Raw genomic sequence first — 12,054 nt, forward strand, 5'->3', positions numbered from 1 at the left:
GACAGAAGGATTTGTACAATCTCTCATTTGCTTTCAAAATAGTGCCTGTCTTGTCTCTGGAACAGGATACCATGGCTTAGCAATAAGACTAAAAGACCATTCCTTGCAGGGAATGATAACTTTGGGGCCCCTGAAATGGTATGAAAAGTTTTACTATTTATGTGCTGCAGTTTCACAGGTTTTAGCAGATCTCCAAAGGGGTTTGCGACTCCCTCACTCAAAAAGGGTAAGAACCACTGATGTCCAACCCTTCTTTTTTTGGGTAAGCCTGAACTGTCAACTCCCAAGAGTTGGCTCAGAAACCCAGTGGGCTCCAGAGATGTTACTAGAGGCAGAGCTGGAGCTAGAAGTCAGGTAGCCCAGGTGTCCAGACTCCTGGCCCAGCCTGCCTTCTCCCACACTACTCTGGCTGATAAATCTGTGTTGAGGGTGAGGGAGAGAACACTCATGCATCCAGATTTGAATTCCAATGTTCACTTTGGGACTTGGATGTAAATCTGTTAGGTCTTAAGTCCGAAGGTGATGTAATTTATTGAAGAGAGCTTGGAAGTTGCTAAGCTCCCTGACAAATAAACCATGTATCTCCATCTCAGGTCTGTGAAAACATGTATTTTAGGGACTTAGAAATCCCTTTGGAAAGCATTAGAATCTTCTGCTTGCAAGAGAGCCAAGCACACAGATACTTGTCTGTGAAAAAGATGCTTGACCTTTTTGGGCAAGGAAATAATGCACGCACATGGCGACTAACCAATGACTGCCACACTGTTACCCCAATTCTTTCCAAAAAAAGGAAGAATTTTAGTTCCATGAGTTATTGAGGGAGGATGTTATAGAAACCAACTTGGCATCAGAATACCCTAGAGAGTTCCCAAATCACCTCCCCCATCATGTACTCATCATATCACCACCACCATCAACACTCACGCCCCACTGTTTCCAAGGTTTAGAAAGCTGCTTGCCTGTCTCACATGGGGAAGGAACCTTAGAAATCAGCCCACTCCCATATTTTGGCTAGAGAGACCAAGAGGGTGGATGTCATTTCTCCATTCTCAAGTCGATCAAGTCTGAGGAGAGTTGAGATGCAAATCCATTTCTCTGATTCTCAGCCCAGTGCTCCAGGCTAGGGAGGACTGTGGACTCACAGTGTTACCCCCCGGGGTCATGGCCTTTCTGCTCCCATTGTCTGTGGCTGTAACCAAGGATAATGATACTAAGCCATCAGAAGCTAATGAGCACACAGTGCTTTGGAGATGGGAAGATCTGAAAGGCTGCCTCATTATTATTGATGAGGATGATAATGTGTAATATTTATATACCACCTTGACTGCTAATTTCCAAAATGAAGAAGGAGGAATTTAAGGACTCAGTCAACTCTGTTGGTAGCGATGGCATTCTAGACAACCTGGACAGAAGATCTCTGGTTGCTCCGAGTGCCTCTGGTCCTTGGATTCTAAGATGAGCACATCAGCAATCCAACCTTTGTATGGTGTGGACTCACTTCTTGCCAAGGAAACCCAGGAAAATGGGCAAGACTTGGGAGGGCTGGGAACGATCACTTTGCATATTCATAAACTCAACTAGTGTAGATTTATTGAAAATGCCACGTCACGCCTGATCACAGGCAAGCTTCCCTACCTCCAATCCCGCCTATTTTGAGGCCAGACCTCCCTGGGTTTGAATCTTAGCTCTGCCATTTATTGGTTTTGGGATTTGGGGAAGGTCTTTAAGTTCTCTGTGCCTCAACATTCACAACTATAAAATGGGGATAATAACGCTGACTTTAGAGAGTTGTAATGATTACAGGAGATAATGTATGTTAACACCTCATACTGTGCCTGGCACGTGGTAGGCCTTCAGTGTAATTCTTATTACATTCTTATAACTGCCCCACAGGCTACATCACCGGAGGGCAGGAAATTGGGGCCAAGAACCCTGTGGGAATCTTTCCTCCCCATAGGGGGAGGTTGGGAGAACAGAATTCACCCATCAGTTACGAGGTGAAAGTCAGCAGTCCAATTTTCCTACTTCCCAGGCGCGTATAACATTTATTTAAATTATTTTAAGATAGTCCAAAGTTGTGTTTAAATCCTTGTTTACCAAGTGGGTACCTTCTGTAAATTACTATACTAACATTAAAAGATAATTATACATGTAATAATGAAAAATAGAGCCCAATGTTAAAAGTATTATAAACGATAATTTTCTAGGGAGGAATTCATTATTATCATTGGTGGAGTTATTCTGTCCCAAGCTCTGGTTTCTGCAGCTCACGTCACCTCCCAGGGCCTCAGTTATGTGTAAGGGAACAACTGTGGTTATTTCCAGGCTCAGACCTGAAGCCTTTCGTTTCCCCCTTGTCAGCTTCCGCCCTTCCTCCTGCGCTTTCAACCTGACCCATTTGTGAGGTTTGCCTGCCATGAGCAACCATGAGCCTGGCCTTTAAGTTTGAAAGGCCAGGCCTTAGAGCAGTGTTCTCAAACTCGAACATGCTTCAGAATCACCTGAATGCACACTGGTAGGTTGCTGGACCCCTCCCAAGAGTTTCTGAGTCAGCGGGTTTGGGGCAGGGCCTGGGATTTTGCGTTTAACAAGCAATGTTGATGCTGCTGGTCCCAGACCTCACTTTGGGAACTACTGTATTAGAACTACTTTTGACCTCAGATGTCCATTAGAACCACCTGAGGATTAAAAAAAATCAATTCCCAGGCTGCACCCCAGGCAAATTAAATTGGGACCTCAGAGGCTGGTACTCAGAGAGACAGCAGTGCCATGCACTGAGCTGACTTAGCTGTTGATAACCCCAGGCTGATGCGGGAAAGATTAGGGGTCAGCAAACTTTTTCTATAAAGGACCTGTTAGTATATACTTTTGGCTTTGCAGGCCACATATGGTTTCTGCAGTATATTCTTCTTTGCTTTTGGTTTGTTTGTTTCAAATCTTCGAATATGTAAAAAATAATTCTTAGCTTTCAGGTCATAGTGTAAAAACAGTTTTGGAGCCCTGGAGAATTTGCATCAGCCAGGCACGTATCTGTCAAATTTAATGATGAAAATAGCTACTCACAATTAGCATTATTTATACAATAAATTAAAACCAAGGTGAATGTGGATAATTTAAACGAATTAAAGGTACAATGCAAATGTGGCTTCTCTGTACTAAACTTTTACTGTTACCCATCACTGCTCTTTCTAACCGAGTTCTCCTTTCTAAAAAAGAGGAGAGGGGTTTCCTTCTGCCTCCGCTCCCTTTCTGGTTCACTGTACTAGTATTTGATTCCTAGTATTTGCAAGTTAAAAGCCCTTAGCTATCTGTTCAGTGCCGTCAGAAAGTGTTAATTGCTTTTCTAGGATTTCATTCTCTCCCAGTGCTTCCAGTTCTAACTTCCTGTCTCACCCTCTCTCTCCACACAGAGGAGTTTCTTTCTTCTGGAAAGCCTGGCTTAGAAGCCTCTGTGTGTACAAAAAGGATCCCCAAATGCGGCGTTATCTGGCACTTTCTCACATCCTCTTCCTCGTGCCTCTCTTCTCTCCCAAAGGGTACTCCCTCAATAACTAAGCCACTCCCTCCTTCCCTCCCGCTCTGCCTCGTCCCAACCTATCTGCTCAGCTTTGGTATAAAAATGGTCATGCCTAGAACAGCAAGTGAGTATCTGAATGGGCTTAAGAACTCCTAGAAGTTTTTTGCTTTTCAATCTGTTCCAAATCTCAGACAAAATGGACAATTCCACCTCTACTCCGATCATTTGCTCTTTTAGAACCTGTTAGTAAAACACCTAAGCTCTTAAAAATGTAAATGACGTAAAGCAGGAGGGTGGAGATCTGGAAATGTTAACAGAAATGGAAGCCTCCATCATTTTCTAAACACACAAATGACTAACTTGAATCCTAGGGCCCTTGGATGGCCCACCTGTTGAAAGGAATTGTGTTGCCTTAACTGGGCCACCATTTAAAAATGTGACCACAAAGCCTTGAGGCAGGGCTGGCTTCATGGGTGTGCAACCTGTGTGGGCTCACAGGCTCACATTTGGAAGGACCCTGCATTTGGTTTAATGTCGTGCTGTTTGCATCTTGAAATTCTTGATAATTTCATCTTTGAACTTGTGTCTCATAAGTGAAGTCCAGTGGGACAGTGGGACATGAACATTAGCTGAAGACATGTGCATACGTGTGTCCGTGCCTTCCTGCTCTCCATTTGCATATGGTGTTCACGATACCTGTGAGCACGGAATTCCAGGGATCCACAGCGCGTAGGAGCTCAGAGAACCTCAAAGTGAGCCCAAGACTAGATCTCTGTGACAGAGTAAACAGGTCGTTCACAGCACTGAAAAGCCATACTCTGTGTTGGAATCAGAACTTTGTTCAAATGCAGAAAGATACACATTCTAAGAAACATGAACAACCAAGGAACCTTGTGATATCCTATCCTTTCTCATTTGTGTTGCTTCCTGCTTCAACCAACCACTAACACCAAAATGATGACACAGAAGGAAAAAAAAAATAGGGTCGTGGATAGTTCCCTTTTCCTTTCATCCCTCTTAACTTACTGTTAGGCATTTCAAGGAATTCTTTAAATTAGTTGGGCATAGTGGCACATGCCTGTAGTCCCAGCCACTCTGGAGGCTGAGGTGGGAGGATAGCTTAAGCCTGGGAAGTTGAGGCTACAGTGAGCCGTGATCAAGACACTGCACTCCAGCCTGGGTGACAAAGTGAGACTCAAAAAAAATTTAAGAAAAAAAAAAAGGTTCAGAAGAAAAAAGTACAAAGGATAGGGGTGAGCTGTGTTGTCCTGTTTGTTTGAGGTCAGTTAGAAAAAAAAATTACATTATCTTATTTAACCACATAGCTGGCATGGTAGCTAGACTGTACAGCCTTTTTGGCAAGTAGAAGTTTAAGTTTCCATAAATATTCTTGAAATACTATAAAGAGATTTCTCTTTCATAGCTGCCTTTCATAGATAAGTAGTAGGGTTTTGACCTTTGTCCTGTACCCTGGTTTTAGAATAATAGTCCTCAACACTACCTGAGAATAGAATTATGTTTATTATTGTGGAGACGGGGCCTTGCTCTGTTGCCCAGGCTGGTCTTGAATTCCTGGGCTCAAGCGATCTTCCTGCTTCAGCCTCACAAAGTGTTAGGGTTACGGGCATGAGCCACTGCACCCGGCCCCTTTCTGAGCCTTTTAAACACACTGGAATTCTGTTAGTAAATGACCTAAACTGATTTTTTAAAAATGTAAATGATATCAAGCAGAAAGCTAGACACTGGATAGTAAAACCAAACTATTAGTGATATGGCCTTTCATTAATATTTTTAAGATACAAGTCAAATTCTCATTTATATGGAAGTCTGGCTGACAAAAGTCTTTCAAACGATGAAGTCCATGTTTAACAATAGTAAATTGGAACGAGGCTGAGAGCCACTGGGGGGTTATCCCACGCCACCATCAACGGGGGGCCCCTACTCAATGCTTCAGAACAGACTGGGGAACCATCAAAGCAATTCTCCCGAACATTTCCTGAGCCTCTGTAACATCCTTAATTTTCGGCATTTCACAACAAGGACACTTCAGCTCTAAGCAGGGCCATGCGCTTGCACATGAGTGGTGAGGAAGGGAGAGGAGGCTGTTGGGGTGCAGACACTTTCCTTCCCATAGTTGTGTGTGGGGAGTAGCATGGAAGTAACAGTTGGAAAGGGAAGAAAGGGGGTGCCTGGTTGGCCTGGGGCCTAACCAGAAGGAGGTCACAGACCTCTGGACTACTGACAGAGGATACCAGCATCAGACAATCCCATAGCGGTCACCATCTGAGAGCCCCCTCCTCACCATGGGCCCTATTCCAAACCACTTCACTGTGGTCATCAGACACTTGGGTGCTCCATACCCTCTACTGAGTTCAGCTCGGGCAGGCATCCATGCACCTCACTAGGAGTTACAGGTCATTTTCTCCATTCACAGATGAGGAAACTGAAGCTTAGTGAGGTCACATAACACAGGGAAGTTCTCACAGAGAGGAAGGGGCATAGCCAGGATCCACGCCTGGACCACCTACCGCCAGAGCTGAGCTCTCCTGCCACCCTTGCTGCCTGCTGCCTTCGCCTGCAGTCTCTGCCCACCTTTCCTTTTTGAGAGCTCCAGGTGTGGCTTGGTGGGTGCCACTCAGTCTGCACTGGGTTGTTTTCTCACCTATTCCTGGGTGTGAGTTTAATCTCTTCAACAACTAGCACTCAGCATTCAGGGGCTGGGTCCTGATGCATTTCTTAGGGCCTGGAGGGTCAAGCTTACAGCAGACACTTGGTGAATATTTGTGCACAGTGTAAATTTGTTGCTCCCTCTGCAACTCTATCTGCACTGTGGTGTGTGAGCCCAGAAACACATCAAAGTCAGCCAGAGTGGGGACATGTACAAGAAGCAAAGGAGCGTCAAAAGGAGTGAACAGAGGGCCCAGTTCTTTACTCCCATCTTCTCTCCATTTGTCTCCACAATCTCCCTTAATAGCCCTCCTAAACCAACCAAACAAAACAATGATGCCCCCTTGTCTGTCGTGGGTATGGCCAGTAATGCTCCTAGCACGGGGCTTAGAAAAGGGAGAGGTAACAGCCAGGTGCGGTGGCTCACGCCTGTAATCCCAGCACTTTGGGAGGCCTAGACGGGTGGCTCACAAGGTCAGGAGATCGAGACCAACCTGGATAACATGGTGAAACCCCGTCTCTACTAAAAAAATACAAATAAATTAGCCGGGCGTGGTGGCGGCACCTGTAGTCCCAGCTAATCGGGAGGCTGAGGCAGGAGAATGGCGTGAACCTGGGAGGCGGAGCTTGCAGTGAGCTGAGATCGGGAGCCACTGCACTCCAGCCTGGGCGACAGAGCAAGACTCTGTCAAAAAAAAAAAAAAAAAAGAAAAAAGAAAAGAAAAGAAATGAAAAGGGAGAAGTAACCTAGGTTCTGTGCCCCAAACCTGGGCACAATGTTGGACACAGCAGTTGCCCTACCATTTCCAAGTGTATTTATAGAAAAAAACAGCATGAGACAATGTTTTACATGGAGACAAGCTTGGAAACCCTAGGATGCGTGGCTGCTGTAAATACAGGCCAAGGCTGGTGTACCACGTGGCTGTCCTGCAGGCTCAGCACTCGCCCAGAGAGCAGAGCTCCCCCGCACTGCCAACTACTCAAGCAAGACAATGCTGAGTGGGCATCTCCTGGGGATGAGGCACATCTGGGCAGGCTGCCTGGGAACGCACCCAACAGAGGACGACGACAAACACAGTCACCTTAAATAAGGAGCTATCAAATATCCATGTGTGGTTTCTCCAGCTTGCAGATGTTTTGTGTTTTTTCCCTGTCCAGGGCCTGTCTTTCCCATGGATCCGAGTTCCCACATAGCCCTTGCTACTGTATTGTATGCAAAATCGTTTTCATATTAACTCCAACCAAAAATTCAGGAAATTAAATCGGTTGCATAAAAATAGCTGTGGATAAGTTCCATGGCCAAACAGAAATGAGCCGCGGAACAACCACTCTGTGTGTGTGAATCCTGCCTGTGACCCTCACAGAAGGCCAAATGTGCATTACTTCCAGGTGCAGCACAACTGTTTCAACTTGGAGCTGAAAAGATGAAAAGACCCCTTGAAGTCTTCTGGTGCAATGGCTTTCTAGTTTTATTTTAGTGGGAGAACACTTTCTTCAAAGGAAATCCTACCTGGAAGCCGGCATGTAACTTAGATGAACCCCAAGCTGCTGGTGTGAGGGATCCTGGGCCATGGGGCTTGCTCTCCCCGTCCAAAGCTCCTAGGAGCACAGTTTGAAAAACAGGCATGCATCACCCCCAGCCCCTTGTTAACTTCTTCACTCAATCGTTCACACAGCCGTATTTCTTGAGCACCTACTGTGTCTAGGTGCTGGTGAGCCAGCAGGTAACAGGACAAACGCAGTCTCCACTTTCGTTAAGCTCACACTGTGGTAGGACGTGGCAAAGGGAGGTTCAGAAAGGGTGGCCCGTGCTACAGAGGAAACAGATCACGGAATCGATGTGACCATCACAAGAAGGTGGCCACTTTAGATGGGGATAAGGACAGGCCTCTCTGAGGAAGTGAAACACCAGCAGAGATCAGAATGACAATCTGGAAAGATGCCCTGTTTTGGACCAATGAGGAAGCAGACCCAGTGAGGCAAAGCAAACTTCCCCAGGACATGGCGGGCAGGGGTACAGCTGGGACCTGACTTGTGTTTCCAGCATCCTCCACCCAGGGCTCTTCGCTTTCACAGACATTACTAAACAGCTACCACATACAGAGAAGTCTCAGTGGGCCCAGCGCAATGGTTCACACCTGTAATCCCAGCACTTTGGAAGGCTGAGGGGGTGGATCACCTGAGGTCAAGAGTTAGAGACCAGCCTGGCCAACATGGTGAAGCTTTTTCTTTACTAAAAATACAAAAAGTAGCCAGGTGTGGTGGTGGACGCCTGTAATCCCACTCCATCTCAAAAAAAAAAAAAAAAAAAAAAAAAAAAATCTCAGTAACAGGTGACATCCAAGGGCGGATAAACCACCAAACCACGTCCTGCTGTTTGGTGCTGTATGGCGTGACTCTTCCCTCCCCTCTCCTCCCCTCCTCAGCTGGGGTCAGGGCTGGCCCTGGATCTGAAGACTCTATACCGCAAAAGACAGAGCCCTGAAGCTGACACCCTAGATCTGTGACCTTGGCTGAGAAAGTCTCTTCATCTCCTATCTCTCCAGCTGCAGACAGGAGGGTGTTCCTTACTGCTTCATTTGGCATAAAGGTAAAAGCAAGATGGGGGGCATAAGCCCACTGGTTCATCTGGAGGACAGCTCTCTGGAAAGGCAAAATGCTCCAGGGCGATTTAAAGACATCAAAGCCAGTTTTCCTCCTGTGCTATAGAAGGCGTTCACACAAGAACTATAAGAAACTACACAGGTCTATACATATTTTACACGCAAGTCAGACACTCCTGTTGTGCTGAATATGACAGGAAGCAGCCTGCAAATGGCTCCCCTACTATCCACAAACCAAACAGCTCCAGGCCACCCAAGCACTCCCCAGACCACCAATTCCGCACCTGGGGCCCAGCAGTGCCGCTGGCCCTGGGAGCCTTACTGCTGCCAAAGCACTTCCAGGCATGAACTAATGGGAGCTTCCAGCTTCCTTGGGAGATAAGCCAGTGATTATTAGTCCCATTTTGCGCACAAAGTAACTGAGCCCCAGACGACCTTTCCAGGCAACAAAGCAAATGACACAGTGACAACCACTAAGTTCCAATTCAAATCTAGGTCTCCAGACTCCAACTGCTGCTTTCCACTACAAGCCAGCTGCCCCCAAATTGAACACACCCTGGCCTAATACCACCTTCATTCTCCTGCCACCCCACCCTCCGCCTGCATACACCCTATGCCCCAGAGTGCACTTAGGACTTTTTCCAGAAGCTGCCTTTTCTCACAAGATACTTGCCACACACTGCAGACCCCTGGAACACTATTCCTGCATACACAGCAGCTGAGACCCATGTTAAGATGCTGTCCAGCCGAACCCAATTGAGCCGCCTCCCTTTCACGCTTTCCAGCCAATGCACACGTTAACACTGCACATATAGCCTAGGAAAGCTATACACCCCAAAACCTCCACACCCTCCTCCTTTCATAGGAGCCAGCCAGCTGCATGTGCAGCGATGGGCACACAAACAGGTGACAGGGCCTGCAGAATCATGTTGCCACAAATGCACAGACGTGCCCAGGGAACACAGGACTCCCCGGCACAGGCAGCCTGACCCACTGAGAACAACGTGCACCACACACAGCAGGTGCCAACATTTAGCAAACCCTGTGTTGCATGGGGTAGGCAGCCACGGCCTGTCCACATCTAGCTAAGCCGACTTTGAGCCTGTCACCTAAGCTTATGCACAAGAGGCAGCTACTGGAATTCAGGGCGGGCAAAGAGAGTGACATTTTGAAGAGGGACAGCCATGTCCCGGGAGGGCACACGGCCCTCAGAGGCCCAGAGCTCTTCCCAAGGCACAAGTGCAGAAGGCGGACTCAGGCGTGTGGTTAAGGACACCCTGCTGCGGGCCCCTGCACACACCAACGCGTGCTCCCACCCACCGAGACTCCCCCGGGCTGCCTGCCCCACTCCTATCCGCAGCCAGCGTCCCCCTGCCCGCCGGCCCCGCCACCCCACCGTCCATCAGGGACTGCGGGCGGCGGAGGTGGCGGCGCCTTGCCGGGACCCCCAGCCTCCCTCCCCCTCCCCCGGCGCCCCACCCCACGCGGGCGCGCTTCTCCCGCCGCAGCCGCCCGCACTTACCCGGCCCGGACACGGGGCTCCGCTACGCGGTGATGGAAGCTGAGCCTAGAGAGGCGGAGAGCAGCGGCTCGCAGGGCCACCCAGCGGCACATGGCCCGCGCCTCGGCCCGCCCCTTCCTTGCCGGCCGGGGGAGTGTCCGCGCGCCTCCAGCCCGCCCCGCGCCCCGCTGCGGTGCCAGGTGCCCGCTCTCCTCACCTGGCAGGCGGGACGCGCCCAGGAACCCCGCGCGCTGGCGGGCCGCCTCCTTGTTAGCAAGTTTGCCTTTCTGTGATTCAGAGCATGCGGAGCGAATTAAGTGGAGTTAGGGGTACTGTGCGACTGTCTGGGGGAAACCTGCGGGGAGCGCGGGAAGGGATGGACTTGATGAGGGGCGGCGGAGCGACTTTCAAACCTCCCCTCCCTCCGCAGGCCCCAGCCCCCACCCTACCCGCCCTCTCAGATCCCTCTGTCCCCTGCCTAGGTCGGACCCTGGGAGTGGTTGGCCCCTGGGAGTTCCCAGGGACTTTAGGGACAAGGTTTGATGACATAGAGCTTCCCCACTCCCTCTTCCTCCCCTCCCCTCATCCTCTGCCCGGAAACTTCCATCACTGCCCTGTCCCTGTCAGAGTCCTGGGGACCATCTGCCTTACATTCCCTGGGCCCAGGGAGAACCAAGATTCTTCCCAATCTGCAGCAAAAAGAGTAGACGGTAGGGCCCAGCTGTCCCTGCCTGCACCCAGTGGAGGTGCAAAGCTGTCCCTAAGTGGGTCTGTCCTAGCAGTGGGGCGTGCATTATGGGTTATTTCCCAGAGCAACGGTGGCCTTGTGCTTATCCAACCATGTTCTTTTGAAACTTGACTGCAGCGAGCCAGGTTATCCATATACCAGGTTGCTAGGTCAGGGAGGCCGCTACTGGGGGGCAGGGAACGCGAACGACGCCACTGAGCCTCAGAGCACCAGCGCTCTCAGTGCCGCAGCTGGCCGCTGGGAAAGGCTTCGCACAGGGCCATGCGGGAGGGAGATGATGGCTACAATCCCCTGAGACGAAGACCTGAATGCAGAAGCTGCCGCGAAGGAGTCCCCAGAGCTTGCTGTGCCCGGTGCAGGAGAAGGAGTGTGCTGGGGGTGAGGGGGTAAAAACTGAAGTCTGGAGGAGACCTGGAATGATGTGAGGTTGAGTTTCGTGTGGGGCAAGCCGGGTTTGAGAAGCAGGCCACCTTCTTTCAGGGACACACATCCAGCAAATGCAGTGGGAATGACCTGTGATTCTTAGGAGAGAGACTGAGGCAAGAGATGCGATTTTTGGAATCATCTGGAAAGAAGTTGGGCTGACAAGAGAAGAGATGGAGCGAGAGGATAGAAAAGATAGAGAGAACAGGGCTGAAGACAGAAGCTAAGTCTAAGGAGGGGAAGGAGCCATGAGACAAACCATGTGGGAGGGTCGGGACTGTGTGGAGTGAGAGAACTCAGGAGAAGAGGGATGTTCAGCGGGGGCCTGGGCTACAGGGACACCAGGAAGGAGGTGCCCAAGAAAACAGGTTTAGATTTGGAAATCAGGAGATCTCTGGGGGCTTTCAAGAGAATTATTTGAGTGGTGGGTTGTGTAGACCAGATTGCCACTCTTTGGGGGGCATCAGCATCCTGAATCCAGTTGGTTGATGCAGGGACACAAAGGTTCATTTCTTTGCTTCCCTTCAGGAGGACTCTGAAGGGCCTCCCCAGCGCCACAGCTTCCAGAGGGGTCTGCCGAGGCCTCTGTGGAAAG

Source organism: Pongo abelii, chromosome 10, assembly GCF_028885655.2.
Source record: "Pongo abelii isolate AG06213 chromosome 10, NHGRI_mPonAbe1-v2.0_pri, whole genome shotgun sequence".
Taxonomy (NCBI): domain Eukaryota; kingdom Metazoa; phylum Chordata; class Mammalia; order Primates; family Hominidae; genus Pongo; species Pongo abelii.